This window comes from Pongo abelii, chromosome 11 (assembly GCF_028885655.2).
Source record: "Pongo abelii isolate AG06213 chromosome 11, NHGRI_mPonAbe1-v2.0_pri, whole genome shotgun sequence".
Classification (NCBI taxonomy): domain Eukaryota; kingdom Metazoa; phylum Chordata; class Mammalia; order Primates; family Hominidae; genus Pongo; species Pongo abelii.
Genome location: NC_071996.2, coordinates 55,288,886 through 55,303,952, shown reverse-complemented (window position 1 = coordinate 55,303,952; position 15,067 = coordinate 55,288,886).

The window sequence follows — 15,067 nt, the reverse complement described above, 5'->3', positions numbered from 1 at the left end:
TTCTGAGATGTCTGGGTGAACAGATAGACAGTGAGCCTGTCCTTGATCCCATGCTGGTTCACTGTGTCCCCATCCTTGAGGATCTTGTCAGCAAAGATTAGGATCAGCTGATCCTGCTGAGCCTTAAACCTCCAAGAGATTTTGTCTTTGTATTCCTTGAACCAAGGTTTGGTCAAAGAGCACAACTTCCTTCTTGTCCTTGGGAGTCCTGGCAGTGATCCAAATGGGGAGCCTTCATCTCAGCCCTGCTCAGCTCTGCCATGCTGCTGTGCTGCCTGCTAGCTCACCCTGGTTCCTCCTCTTTGCAAAGCCAGGATTTAAACCCAAAGTATTTTTTCACCCCCCAAATCCATGTTCCTTTCTGTTCTTGATCATTTTTAATCAACAAATATTTATAGTTTATACCAGGCATTGTGCAAGGCACTGGGGCTATAATGGTAAAAAAAAAAAAAAAAAAAAGATCAACCCTCCCTGCCTTCATAGAGCTGAGTCTCTGAGACAGACCAGCTGCCTACTGGCAATTGCAACACACTGTAATAAATGCTGCTATGACTAGAATGCGATGAGAGTAGACAGGAGGCACCTAACCCTGGATTGGGGAACTGTGGGAGGTTTCCAGAAGTCACAGAAGGCTTTTAAAGGAAACAACATCTGAGCACAAATCTGTATCCCTGCAGAAACCTGTAGAATGGGCAAGTGTTAGCCAAGAGGACAAAGGGTAAGAAAAAAGTGTTCAATCTAAGGGAAGAGCATGTGGAAAGACTCCAGGGCCAGGCAGAGTGGGTGAGTCAGCATGACCAGGGCCCAAAGCAGAGAAGAACACTCAGTGATGTGCCTGGAGAGGTCTGAGTGGTCAGGATCATGAAGGGTCTTGTTGGCTAGCTGAAGAAATTCATGCTTAATTCCAAGAGCAGCAAGGAACCCCTGAAGGATTTTATGCAGAATAACATGATTCAACTTGTATACTAGGAACACCACTTGGGCTGTATTGTAAGACCTAGTCTCTGGAAGGAGAACCAGTCTGACTGAAGGAAGGCCAATTATGAGATGGTTGCAGAAATATAAGCAAGAAGGCAAGTGGCAGTCAGGAGCATGAGCAGTGGGTGGATTTGAAAGTGATTTCCAGTGTATTTCAAAACTCCCAGGACTTGGTAATTGGTAGGGCTGTCAGAGGAGGAATCGGATGACATGCAGATTTCTGGCTTGGAAACCTATTCAAAGAGGAAGGGAATATAAGAGAAACAGCAGGCTTCAGGGGGAAGATAATTATTTCTGCTTAACAAATGCTGAGCTGTATTTGCTCATAAGACACACAGGTGGACAAATTGCTTAAGCAGTTGGTAAAATTGGAGTTCAGAAAGTTCCAGGATAAAAATGTGGGATCAATCTTCATGCAAAGAGTAGCGAAAGCCCTTGGCTTGAAGTGATCACCCAGAGAAAGTATGTACGGTAAGAAGAAAAATAAGTCTGGGAGTGAGCCAGTCTTTAAAGGTCAAAAAGAGAAAGCTCAAAGGAGTTTGAGAAAGATTGGCCTGAGAGGCAGGAGGAAAGTCAAATATGGGCACAGGGATCTGAAGAAAAAAAGGTTTCAAGGAGAAATGAGTGGCCATCACGTCAAATGCTGCCAAGAGGACAGGTAGAAGACTACTGAGATTGTGTCCAGTGGGTTTGCCAAAAAGAATAGATTTGTTCAGCATGGAAGAAGCTGCTAGGAGACAACTGCTCTCCCTGTCTTTTGTAAAGCATTGAAGATTTATGCTAATATCCTGGGCTTAGGAGGTGGGTGTGGGTGTGGGTGAAGGGAGAAAGGTGGAGTCTTTGGGAGCAATAGGAGAAGAGAGGAAGAGTTTTCACATTAAAAAAGAATTTAGAGAATGGAAGTTGGGAGACAGAACACAGGCACTGCCTTGAAGCAAGCTCATGGTGTAGTGACTAATAATGGAATATTGTCTAGATTTGATTCACTGCTTCGCCACTTACAAGTGATGTGACCTTGGTCAGGTTGCTAAACTTCTTAACTCAGTTTCCTCGTTAGTAAAGCGAGGTTGGTATGAGGTTTAAATGAGTTATTCAGTCTAACAGTCTTAAACAATGCCTAGCATACGATAAGCATTTTGTGATAGCACTTCTTAATATTTCCTTATTTCCTGGGAACTATGTAAGCCTCAGAATTCTTATGAAATCTTTGAGAATAGGGACCCTCAGTACCAACTGTAATCAGATTCCCTCCAATCTGACAAAAAGAGTGCTTAAAGATAGATTTACTTTGATCTTAAAAAAGGAGGGAAGGGGCAGGGGTGACTGACTGTGTCACCACAGCAGGAAGCAGTGAAGACTGTGAACACAGACCAGGTGCTATAGTCTGAATGTTTGTGTGCCCCCGGAATTTATAATGCTGAAACTTAATCACCAATGTAATAATATTTGGAGGTGAAGCCTCTGAGAGGTGATTAGGTCATGAGAGTGGAACCTCATGAATGGAATTAGGGCCCTCATAAAAGAGGCCCCAGAGAGCTGCCTTACCCCTTCCATCATGTAAGGACTCAAGGAAAAAATGGCCCTCAACAGACACCAAATCTACCTTGATGTTGGACTTCTCAGCATCCAGATCTATGAGAAATAAGCCTCAGCTGTTTATAAGTGGCCCAGTTTATGATATTTTGTTATAGCAGTCTAAAGGGTCTAAGACACCAGAGATCAGAAAATACCGCCCACAGCCTGGTTTTATAAATAACACAGCCATGCCAATTTCTTTACATAGTGTCTATGGCTGCTTTCACACATATGGCTGTTTTTCAGCAACACTGAGTAGTTGTAACAGAGACTGGAGGACATGAAAAGCCTAAAATATTTAGTATCTGGTCCTTAACAGAAAAAGTTGCCAACCCTTGATATTATACTTTCAAGCATTATGAAAGGACCTAGAGAAAAAAATTAATACTCCTGGGAGTTTTAATTGATCTTATGTTCAATATGAATTAATGTTATGATTTAACTGCCAAAAAGTAAAATTTGAATTGCTAGAATATAAGATCTAGAATGATAGATGAAGTAGCTGACCAAGCTGGTAATATTGAGTTTGGAGCAGTATTATTACAATCTAGAGCAGCTCAGTCCGAAAAAAACTTTCTGCAATGATGGATATGTTCTGTCTGCACTGTACAGTACAATAACTAGCCACTAGCCTGTGGCTAATATTGTTTGACTGAGGAACCGTATTTATATTTTTTTAAGAGACAGTTTCTCACTATGTTGCCCAGGCTGGTCTTGAACTTCCAGACTCAAGCAACCCTCCTGCTTCAGCTTCCCAATTAGTTGGGACTACAGGTGTGCACCACCATGACCAGCTTTATTTAATTTTAATTAATTTAAACATAACTAACTACATGTGACTATTGGCTATGATACAGGACAGCATCTGTATGTAGATAGCATCAGATAGATTTCTCAGCATCACAGAAGTAGCTGCATAATAAATATTAAACAATTAAATTCAATAAATCTGTTTAGTGCTCTATTACAGGAAAACAAAAGTAAGATTCAATTAAAATTTAACAAGTAGACAGCCACAAAACTTAAATACAAGGACATAAATGCCATAATGATAGAGAGATAAAAATATTAAGTGTCCACTATATGCCAGCCTTTCAGGAATGTTCTTGACATTTACTATTTTATTAAACCCTTCAAGAAGTCAGCAAAGTAAATACCCTAAACTTCATATTTTTTTTAAACTGAGCCATAAAAACACTAAGTAAATTGGCCAAGGCAAGTGATAATTGAGCTAGCTTCAAGCATAAATCTACCTAACTCCAAAACCAAAGGTCCCTTCTACATAACAAATTTCTAAGGCAAGGAAGCCCAGAGAAAGAGAGGATAAATGATATTTGAATTTTTTTTTTTTTTTTTTTTTTTGGAGATGGAGTCTCACTCTGTCACTCAGGCCGGAGTGCAATGACGAAATCTCGGCTCACTGCAACCTCTGCCTCCTGGGTTCAAGTGATTCTCCTGCCTCAGCCTCCTAAGTACCTGGGATTACAGGCACCCGCTACTACGCCCGGCTAATTTTTGTATTTTTAGTACAGACAGGGTTTCATCATGTTGGCTAGGCTGGTCTTGAACTCCTGACCTCAGGTGATCCACCTGCCTTGGCCTCCCAAAGTGCTGGGATTTTGAGTTGAATCTTAAAGAAAGGAGTTCTCCATAAAGATAAAAAGAACAGAACAGTCTAGGCAAGGGGAAACAGCATGAGGAAAGATGCAGAGCTGTGGAAGGATACAAGAATTGGTGGCAGAGCATCAGTTCAGGATCTTCAATAGGTTACTTTTCGTGTTCCTTCTATATGCAACACACTGCTACAATACTATTAATACTCCTACACATTGTCCTAAGCATTGTGGAAGGTAAAACAAAATAAACGGTCAAGACACAACCCCTGCTCATCATAAACAATCTAGTGGAGAAGGCTAACAATATACAACCAGGCTGGTAGAAATAATAGAGTTACAAATCAGCCCCAAGAGATCAGGGACTGGGCCTCTAATTAATTGGGGATCACGACAAAGCCTCATAGAATAGATGAACTTTAAGTTTGTATTAAGTATCTGCTAGTATCTACTAGTGTCTCACTAGCAGAGGTAGAAGAAAAACCAACCAGAATCATCAATGGAACTCTATATAGAAGGAATCTGTGAAGACTCTAGGGATATTTGACCAGAAAAAGGTCAGGACAATGGGACTTCCATCTTTTAACACTTGAAGGAATGTCACAGGGCAGAGGGATTAGTCTTGCTTTGTGACACAACATAGCAGAACTCAGACCAATGGAGGAAAACTCCAGAAGGCAGATTTTGGTTCAATAGAGTGAAATCTTTGCTTACAGAGCAGTTTGAAAATGGTATGGGTTGCCTCAGGATGACATCACCTCTAGAACAGTTTAAGGAAAGGCTGGATAAAGATGGTGATCATATAAGTTGTCCAAAAATGCTACTCTAGACTCCAAGTTGATATTCTGACCCTGACATTCTGAGATTCTGGCAAAGAGCTGGCATTAACATTCTGCTAGCTTTTCTTATAGTTCAACTTTGATCACTTTTCTGATCAGTTGTGGGGTTTTTTTTTTGTTTCGTTTTTGTTTTTTGTTTTTGTTTTGAGAAGGAGTCTTGCTCTGTCACTCAGGCTGGAGTGCAGTGGCACAATCTTGGCTCACTGCAACCTCTGCCTCCCGGGTTCAAGCGATTCTCCTACCTCAGCCTCCCGAGTACCTGGGATCACAGGCACATGCCACCACACCCAGCTAATTTTTGCATTTTTAGTAGAGACGGGGTTTCACCATGTTGGCCAGGCTGGTCTGATCAGTTCTTAAAATTGAGTTAAAACTTGTATTTTGGGGGGAAATAATTTAGACGTACAATTAATTATTTAGGGAAGAAATCCATTCTATTCTCCAAATTTATTATCTTGGCAAATCTCATTTTGATACTAAAAAAGGTTGCCCTAACTTGAATGATATCTTTGATGCCATAGATTATTTACTACAGAAAGCAGCACCTAGAGTCTCTGGGCATCAAATCCAAAGTGCTGGCCTTTCTTCTTAGGACAACCTCAGAACCCTAAACAAAATGTCTAATATGGTATGCACTTTCAAATAATAAATCCACATTCCTTTTCAAGTATTCTACAATTCTTGAGACTTTTCACTAGTCCATAATGCTAGCCTTCCCTCATGTTCCCATGCTCTTTCATTTGTCTCTAAGATCCATTCGAAACCCTCTTCTACTCTGCATTACAGGAAACTGATCCATGCAACTATTTCCCAGGCTCCGTTGACAACTGGCTTCCTCTTAGGTTTGGTCAATAGGAGGCACTGGTGGAAAACTGGAAAACAAAGGATTAGAGAGTGGAAGAAAGGGAAACAACAGGATATGTGAGTGTGTGTGAGCATGTGTGAGCACGTGTGTGTGTGTGTTAAAATATGTGCAACATAATATCCCCTTTATTCTTTAGCTTTTCCAGCACCTTTGTAAAATTTCCCTTGTAACTCTTAAGCTACCTCTTTGGTTCCATTTTCCTTACTGGGCCTGACTGATGCCATCCCATTCTCTACTTTAACAGAGGTCTTATGTAATTCTAAAGTGTGGGTTCAAAAAGCAGGTGGAGATCATCAAAAGAAGCTGTATTAATTTAAAGAAAACCTGTTCGTATACTTGGTCTAAATCTTAAGTGACTGCTTTTGTGGCCTCCTTCTCTCACCCTCACCATCTAGTTTTAAGTCCCTCTCCACATAGAAAATAGGCCATCACGTCATCTTGTACTTGAACGCTCATTATACCTCCAAGTGTCAGAGATTTCATTTTGGATTCTCTTATTAGACTTTAAATCCAATTAAATTAATATGAATTCTTCAATAACAAAATCTATTTGGAAAATCACTCACGGAAATCCCTTTACCTCTTTTATTGTATTTTCTCTTCCTATTTTTTCTTCCTGCCTATTGCCCTCTTCTCTTTTTCCCCATGGAAATAAAAGATATGATCAGAGCAACATTTAAACAGCCCACCAACATGACCTCTATCTCCCTTCGTGTCGTAAGAGGCAGATGTTGCCGTGGCAACTATGGAATAGACATTCACGACTTCCTGTACTGCAGTCTCCAAAAAGAACTGTCTTTGAGATATTACCACTCTCAGGTGGAAGGCCTGATATTGTTTTATATAGAATTTTTTTAATGTGAGGCCCACATTTGAAGGACAACAATTATGGCTAGTCCCCAGGCCACAGGCATTTGTCAGATGGGCACTACTCACCTGCAGACCATTTTGTGTTCAGTCGCTTCTCATTCTGCTAATGCTGAGATCATTCTACTGCCTCAAAATTGTGAATTGACAATCATCAATTGTTGAGCCTTTGATATGTAAAATGCTGAGAAATAGTGGCCAGTCCAAGGCCCTTCTCCCCAAATGGATGTTATTCTCTCATCATTTCCTCTTCTCTAGCCATTGATCTTTTCCACATTATTTTTTCCACTTTATATTTTCCTAATACTAGACCCCTGTCTCCATGAACTCAACTTTCTGACCCGAATTGAAGTATAGTCATTCATTGGCTCCTGTGTCTAGCAGTTGTATACAGCAGGGGAACTGGATACAGCCAAAGTCAAAGGTCACCAATTTTAGAAATGAAGAAACCAAGAAGAGAGAACAATTCATTTCCTGGCGGAGAAATTATAGCAGCTTCTACATTGGACATACCTGACCCCTCCTCCAAGATTGCTACTATTTCAGGACTCAGAAAGAAACAAGGCAGAAAGGGCAACATCTTTCTTAATGCAACACTGTTTTGGGGGTTGACCTCCCTAGCAAGTTCTAAATCCTACATATACCATGTGGTGGACCCATATCCCGGCATCTGCTCGGCCCCTGCCTAATTTCTCATTCTTCCTTTAGTTCTAGACTGGGAACTGAGATATCACACTAGCATGAACCAGCATTATTCTTTGTCTTCTGCATATTCTATATCCTCTCATTTTTACAAAATCCCTAAGATATAAATAGTGGTCTAATATTATAGTCATATTACAAATAAGGGCAAGTAACTCGCCTAAGGCCCATCAAGCAGAAAGTGGCAGCAGCAGTATTTGAACACTGGTAGGGCTGAGCCAAAGAAAGATACTTTCATCTACACTTCGTTGTATCCCCAAAGGAGAAACTTGGAAACACAGTATGAAAAGAACCCATTCTGTCTAATTTCCCGCTGACCTATAAGAAATACGAGTGAAGGGACAATCCACGTTCACTTCAGTATCCCCCATACATGGCACATTGTAAATACTCAATAAGGATTTGTTGAAGGATGAATGAGTTTGTTAATTAATGCCCATCTCTCTTCTCTATCCTGCACCTGAATTACTGCCAAGACCTCTAAAATGGCCTTTTCACCTCTACTCTTGACCACCTCTAACCAAGCTTCCACAGCCAAGCTTGCACGTGATTAACACTATTACTCTAAAATTACTCAGTAGCCTCCATCAAAAGGATAAAGTACAAGTTTCTCTTCCCTTATCTATCCCTAAAGTGTTGTCTCTTCCCCTTCTATACTCATGGCTTACAATCTACCCCTTCACCCCTTTGTTGAATTAATGCCCATCACTCTCCTCTATCTTGCACCTGAATTACTGCCAAGACCTCTAAAATGGCCTTTTCACCTCTACTCTTAACCACCTCTAACCAAGCTTCTGCAGCCAAGCTTGCACGTGAGGCCTGGGACATTTCCAGACATAACTAACTTCAGGACTATGTGATAATAGCAACAATTAGGAAGGCAGAAAATTAGGGAAGAGTAGAGGCAGCAAAACTAACTTATATATGCAACTTTATCCCAAGCTATCCCTGTCTGAAAGAAGCATTCCCAAACCCAGTACTACGGCAACTCTTCTGAAATCATTAAATTTATTTGTTTTGTACAAGTTCAAAGGTTTTGAGATATAAAATTATTCCTGTTACACAGAGTGCACTAATGTGTTGTCAATTGGTCGGTCTTCATGCCACTAATCAAAGAACTCAAGTACATATTTCTTAAGAGCCTGAAGCACAAAATATTAGATCTAAATAAAGTCAGAGATTAAAAATACTGACACTCTCTGTTTCTAGGGGAAGAGGAATTATATTTTGCCAATTATAAAAGACCTGGCTTATTTTATTATCTCCCATTTATAATGTTTAATATTAAAATAAGGTACAGTATGTACATAAGATTAGCAGAAATCTGGTTATACTGAGTGAATAAAAGACAACTTGTAACAGTGGTAAAACGGGCTTGCTGTGGTAAAATCCAGGCTCTGAGACAATTTTTGTGACTGACATTTTTCAGACCAATAATAAAAACTAGAAGATGTAATAAATGCAAATTCCTCAATTCCAAAGAAGGGAGAAAGAATATGTGATGTCATGAAGGACTTATTACCACTAATTGGATAATAAATATCCTTTGGTCTTTATCAATATTTTAACATGTACATTTATATGGATAATATTTATATTGAAGGTATTAACACAAGGCTTTGTTTCTTCTTAGTGCTCTGGTCTTTGGGATTTTTTTTTTTTTTTTTTTTTTGGTGGGAAGGGAATATTGATTAGAGCATTTAGTAGAATAGAGGGTACTGTTTTTGGTTAGATGATTATTGCAGTTGTGTGTTAAGAGTCTATCATGTACCATTCACTTTCCCAATACTATCACCATGACAATTCTTGCAGGGAATTGTTCTGATCATCATCACAATTCCTGAAGGGAAGTACCATCACAGCTCTATGCCATAGATGCGGAAATCAAGGTTCAAGCAGAGTAAGTAATTTGCCCATGGTATCAGAGCTCATAAGAAAAGACTTGGAGCTCAGTATCTCTGACTCTAAGTCCCATGCCTGTCCCATCGCTATTCACTCTGCAATGCTGCCACTGCTCTGAATAGAACATAGAAGAGTGTGGCACCCGCTCAGGAAAATGTGTTTGGAGACAAAAGCCCTTTTGCCTCAGAGAATTGGGTTGCAGAAGCCCATTTTGCAAGTCCAAACAGCTTTTCAAGGAGGAAAAAAGCACTAAAGTTTAGACAAGCTATGTGACATAACTGCTTTATAAACACTATTTTTTTTTATTTTCATGAATATGAACAAAGAATGATGAAAGAGACTAAAAAGGTTCCCTTGAAACTAAGCACAATCAATGACTCTTTGTAATTAGATCTTGCTTGGACAGGAATGATTGGCACCAAGCTTGCCTTTGCTATCTTTAAAATTAAGAAAGAATATGATGCTCTTTTGATATATCACTTGCTTTGCTACAGTCCCCAGTTTTTTGGTCCAACAGCAATCTAGATGTTGCTGTGAAGATATTTTGTGGATATGATTAAAGTCCATAACTAGTTGACTTTAAGCAAGAAAGATTATCCTTGATACCTGAGTGGGCCTGACTCAATCACTTGAAAGGCCTAACGGCAGAACTGAGGCTTCTCTGAAAAAGAAGAAATTGCACCTGTGAACAGCAGCTTCGCCCCTTGCTAGAAAGTTTCAGCCTGCAAATTCCTCACCACCTGACCTACAGATTTCAGACTTGCCTAGCCAGACCCCAAAATCACTCAAGCCAATTCCTTGCAATAAATCTTTTAATATATATCTCCTGTGGGTCTCTTTCTCCTATTGAACCCTGATGATACAAGGGATTTGGGGATTACAGCACAGCAAAACTGAGTATAAAAGAAAAAAAATTGTTTCGAAGGGGTCACTTATTTCATTATGAACAACTTTTAGGTTCTTCATGATAGGTGAGAGTAGTCTATAAAAAGTCTAGGTAGGCAAAGTATAGTTATATCACAACCACCTCACTAATCTAGTTTTGATGAAAGAAAACCTCAGGCCAAATTTTGCCATATTATAAGCTTTGACTAAACAACATTGATTAGCAAAATAGGGGCAAAACTTTTTACAGTCTGTGCTGTAAACATAATGAAGTTCAGTTCTCTGTCTTTTTAGGTGCTTCATCATCATCTTGCATGAAAGTTCACTCAAGGCAGATGTGATTCCAGTGGCAGGATTTGGTTAGCCCTATCATCAGTATCAGGCTACAGAACTCTCTGACCCAATGGCTGGACACAAACTATGTAAAGATCAGCCTCAAGTACCATGCCCAGGGCTATAAGGCTTGGCAGTTTTCTTATACCTTCTTCATGCAATAGTGGCAACTGTCTCTAAAATTTTTTAGCCAAGTCACACAATCCTAAGTACCACTAATTTCTCTAATGAGGGACTAATTGGTCAACCCATTATGCCGATTAACTAGATATTAATTCCCCCTATGAAAACTGATTTCTAGCATTCATAACACTTGTTAGGAAAATGTCTAATGTTGACCAAAGGTAGTTGCAGTGCTTGCAGTAGCCATTTACGGAGTGGTCATTTCTATTAAATGTTAACTCACTTCCCCTGCCCTTAGAACATAGCCTAAACTAACTTAAACCCAAAATCACATTACTATGCTAAAGTATTTTGGAGTAAATTGCAGACATCATAACAAGTATTGTAACCAAATATCTTTCGAAGAAAAAAAAAATAGGTTTTCTGTAATTTATAATGCTGCTTTTGGTATTTTTCAGGTTGTAAAACACATTACTAACCAGCAAGTTGACACATTTGGTTAAGCCTATATCTATGTCTAATTTATTTTTTTAATTACTGCTTCTGAACCTTGATAGGCTAAGATAAGCAAGGATAACACAAACGTCTCCCTGAACAATTCAGATGGTCATTTTGGTGAAATTTTTCTTACATTATTAAGTTTGTGAACATTTAAATTTGTGCTTTTTGAGAGAATCCCTTAAAATAATAATTTTCATGTGGGCATATATAAACCACTTAAAATTATCTATTAAATTACATTCATCTCACATTCTTAGAGAAATATACATATTTAGGATACTCAAAACATACAGTGAATGTGACAACCCTGACCATCAGAAATAGGAATATCTAGAGAAAATGAAAGAAGTACGGGAGCATCCTTTTTGTTCTGAAGAGTGAAAGTGAGATGGATGAAAAAGGGCCAAGCTATACTACTGTGGGTACTGGCAATCTCTCCCTAAATCCTCCATCAAATGCCTCATTTCTTATCTTTACAAAAGCAAACTTCACAACTGCAGAGTGGGGCTATTCATCAGGCAGAGAGCACAGAATGTGTTACATTTTGGCCAAATGTCTACAAAGCATAATGTTAAATCATGAGCTTCGACACTGTGGAGTCAAACAGCTGACCCTCCTCACTTTCTTTTCATCTGATCATCAAACAGGTAATAGGGGCCTACTCGAGTGGGAAATTCCCTGGGGTGAATGACACAGACACTGCTAGCCATTACTTTCACCAGGCTCAAGAACTGCAACCACAATATTTTGGGTAAATATGCAAAGGCCCTGAAGATTTGTTTGCTAATTTTTTTAGTTGACATTTTTTGAGCATCTGCTATTTGGCAAACTCAGAACTTATAGGTGGGAGTTCAAGCATGTATAAGACTAATTATAGCTATCCTCAAGGATTTCACAGTCAACCGCGAAAGATAAGCACAAAATGGCATTAAACTAAATGAATAAGCACTTTATATGTACATATACAAAAGGGGTGTTTGTGAATGTCAGGCAAAACAGGGCTGGTAAAAGTGATAATTTCTTTACTAGTTCGGATAATATGGCCCAAAGAATGTGGCTTTGAGTGCCCACAGCCTGTAAAAAATGTGTCTTTGACACCCATTCATCTTCGTGGTCCCCCTTTTGTTCCTCTCCTCCAACACTCAATGCCCTGAGGCCATCTCTCTGGCTTCCCAAAGCATTAATCCAACCCATTTCACCATTGCATCAAAACCTCCAAGATCTTAGGGAAACTAACATCAATCAGTTAAAACAAATCTTCTTATAACGATTCTCACTGAAAAATAAGTTAGTGATGTGGCACGCTAATCCTCCCAGGAAATGAGGAAGCACCAAGACAGAAGTATTTTTTAAAATCAATGGAAATACACTCAAGATTTGATTTAGGAAATATTGTTTACCCCATAATCTGAGAGTTTAACATAAATCTTGAGTACCAACAATTCAGTTTTTTCAAAAGTGTGATACACATCTCTCTTGATGTATGCTTGATGTTGCATAAAATTATTTCAGGTTTCACTTACAAAACATTTTTAATAGTTGTGTGTCTCTTTGTGTGTGGGGGGGGGTGTGTGTGTGTGTATGCTTCTGTAGTTACTTACATGTAATTATGCTAAAAATAAAAGTGGTATACCAAATGATACTAGATTTGCATTTAAGGGTAATAAAATTGAAAAACTGAATATACAAATAGACATATATAAAAACTCTGACCCACAAATTGCAGCAACCAGCCCAGAAGCCAACTCATTATCTACAGGAACAAGCCCAAGAGGTTAAACTACTATCTATAAATCAGACTTGTAGGAAGTCAGACCACTATCTCTATCAACCAGTCCAGGAAGTCAAACAACAACTGCTATAAACACTATTCACAATAGCAGAGACGTGGAGTCAACTTAAATGCCCATCAATGATAGACTGGATAAAGAAAATGTGATATATATACATAATGGAATACTATGCAGCCATTAAAAGGAACAGTATCATGTCCTTTGCAGGGACACGGATGGAGTGGGAGGCCATTATCCTCAGCAAACTAATGCAGAAACAGAAAACCAAATATGACATGCTCTCATTTATAAGTGGAAGCTAAACGATGAGATCACATGGACACATAGAGGGGAACAACACACACTGGGGCCTATCAGAGCATGGAAGTTGGGAAGAGGGAGAGGATCAGGAAAAATATCTAATGGGTGCTAGGCTTAATACCTGGGTGATGAAATAATCTGTACGACAAACCGACATGGCACAAGTTTACCTATGTAACAAATCTGCACATGTACCCTGGAGCTTAAAGTTTAAAAAGTTGATTTATGATATTTTCTCTCCTTTTCTCCCAAGGTCTGTGTACAGATAAAATAATTGAGCATATGGCCAGGTGCGGTGGTTCACACCTATAATCTTAGCACTTTGGGAGGCCTGTAATCCTAGCACTTTGGGAGGCCAAGACTGCTTGAGGCCAGGAGTTCGAGACTACCCTGGTCAACATAGTGAGACCTCATCTCTATTAGAAAAAAAAAAATTTTTTGAGACAGGGGCTCACTCTGTTGCCCAGGCTGGAGTGCAGTGGCATGATCTCACGTGACTGCAATCTCCGCCTCCCAGGCTCAGGCGATTCTCCAGCCTCAGCCTCAAGTAGTTGGGATTACAGGCATCCACCACCATGCCCAGCTAACAGGAAAAAAATTTTTTTAATCAAATAACAATTGAGCATGTGTAAGAACTGTCTGCAAATTTTAAAAAACTAAAGGAAAGCACTACACAAAAAATAATAAAGAAATAACTATTGTAAACAATGTCCCCTAAATAGCCAAGATTTGATTAATAACAGATTAATCAAGTCTTGGTTACTAACTTCTCTATTTTTTGTCTCCACTTCCAACTTAGGACTAACCAGAGAAAGCCAAATATGCACCCCTAGCCAATCATATAGGATGCTCCGCTTCTAGTTAACCTACCTTCAGCTTCCCTACTCCAACAGCCTCCAATCAGGGCATACCTAAGGCTTCCCTTTTTTCTGCTATAAAGCTTTCCCACTTCTCTGCCTGCCTTGGAGCCAAACACAAGTGGTAGTGGCTGACTCCTTTACTATAATAAGCTCTGAATAAATAGCCTTTGTGTTTTCTCATTTGGGTGGTCTTTGTTTATTTTCACAAAGTCTCCTAAAATAAATGTACTTAAATATGAAAAGGGCATTTAACTTAAAATCTAATTAAATAATAGTATGGATGGTACATGAATATTACAAAAATTATCACAATGGTACATAAATGAGTGAAGTTTGGAAATACTGTATTTTCCGCAAGGCTAGATGTTCTATGCACAAAATCTTGTACAGGAATGCTATGACAAGCATACACTAGGTGTTCTCCAACCTCAGGCTTTTGTACTGGCTGTTTTCTCAGCTTGGAATGATTCCTCCACATGCATAAGATATGCTCCCTCTCCTCTTTGGCTCTTAGCTCAAATGTCCTCTCCTTTGTGAGTATTTCTCTGACTAGTCTGGTTGTTTGGTTTTGTTTTGTTTTGTTTGTTTTGAGACAGGGTCTCACTCTGTTGCCCAGGCTGAAGTGCAGTGGTACGATCACTGCTCACTGCAGGCTCAAGTGATCCTCCCACCTCAGCCTCTCGAGTAGCTGGGACTACAGGCAGGAGTCATCATGCTCAGCAAATTTTTTCACTTTTTGTAGAGACTGGGTCTCACTATGTTGCTCAGGCTGTGACTATTCTGTTTTCAATAACAATACCCTCTATCCTGTCCTCCCTCCTACACTCACACAGTCCTTTCCACATTTTGTATTTTATTTTATTTTCCCCATAGAACTTACCACCATCCAATATACTGTGTATTTTACTTCTTTATTTATGTGTTATCTCCC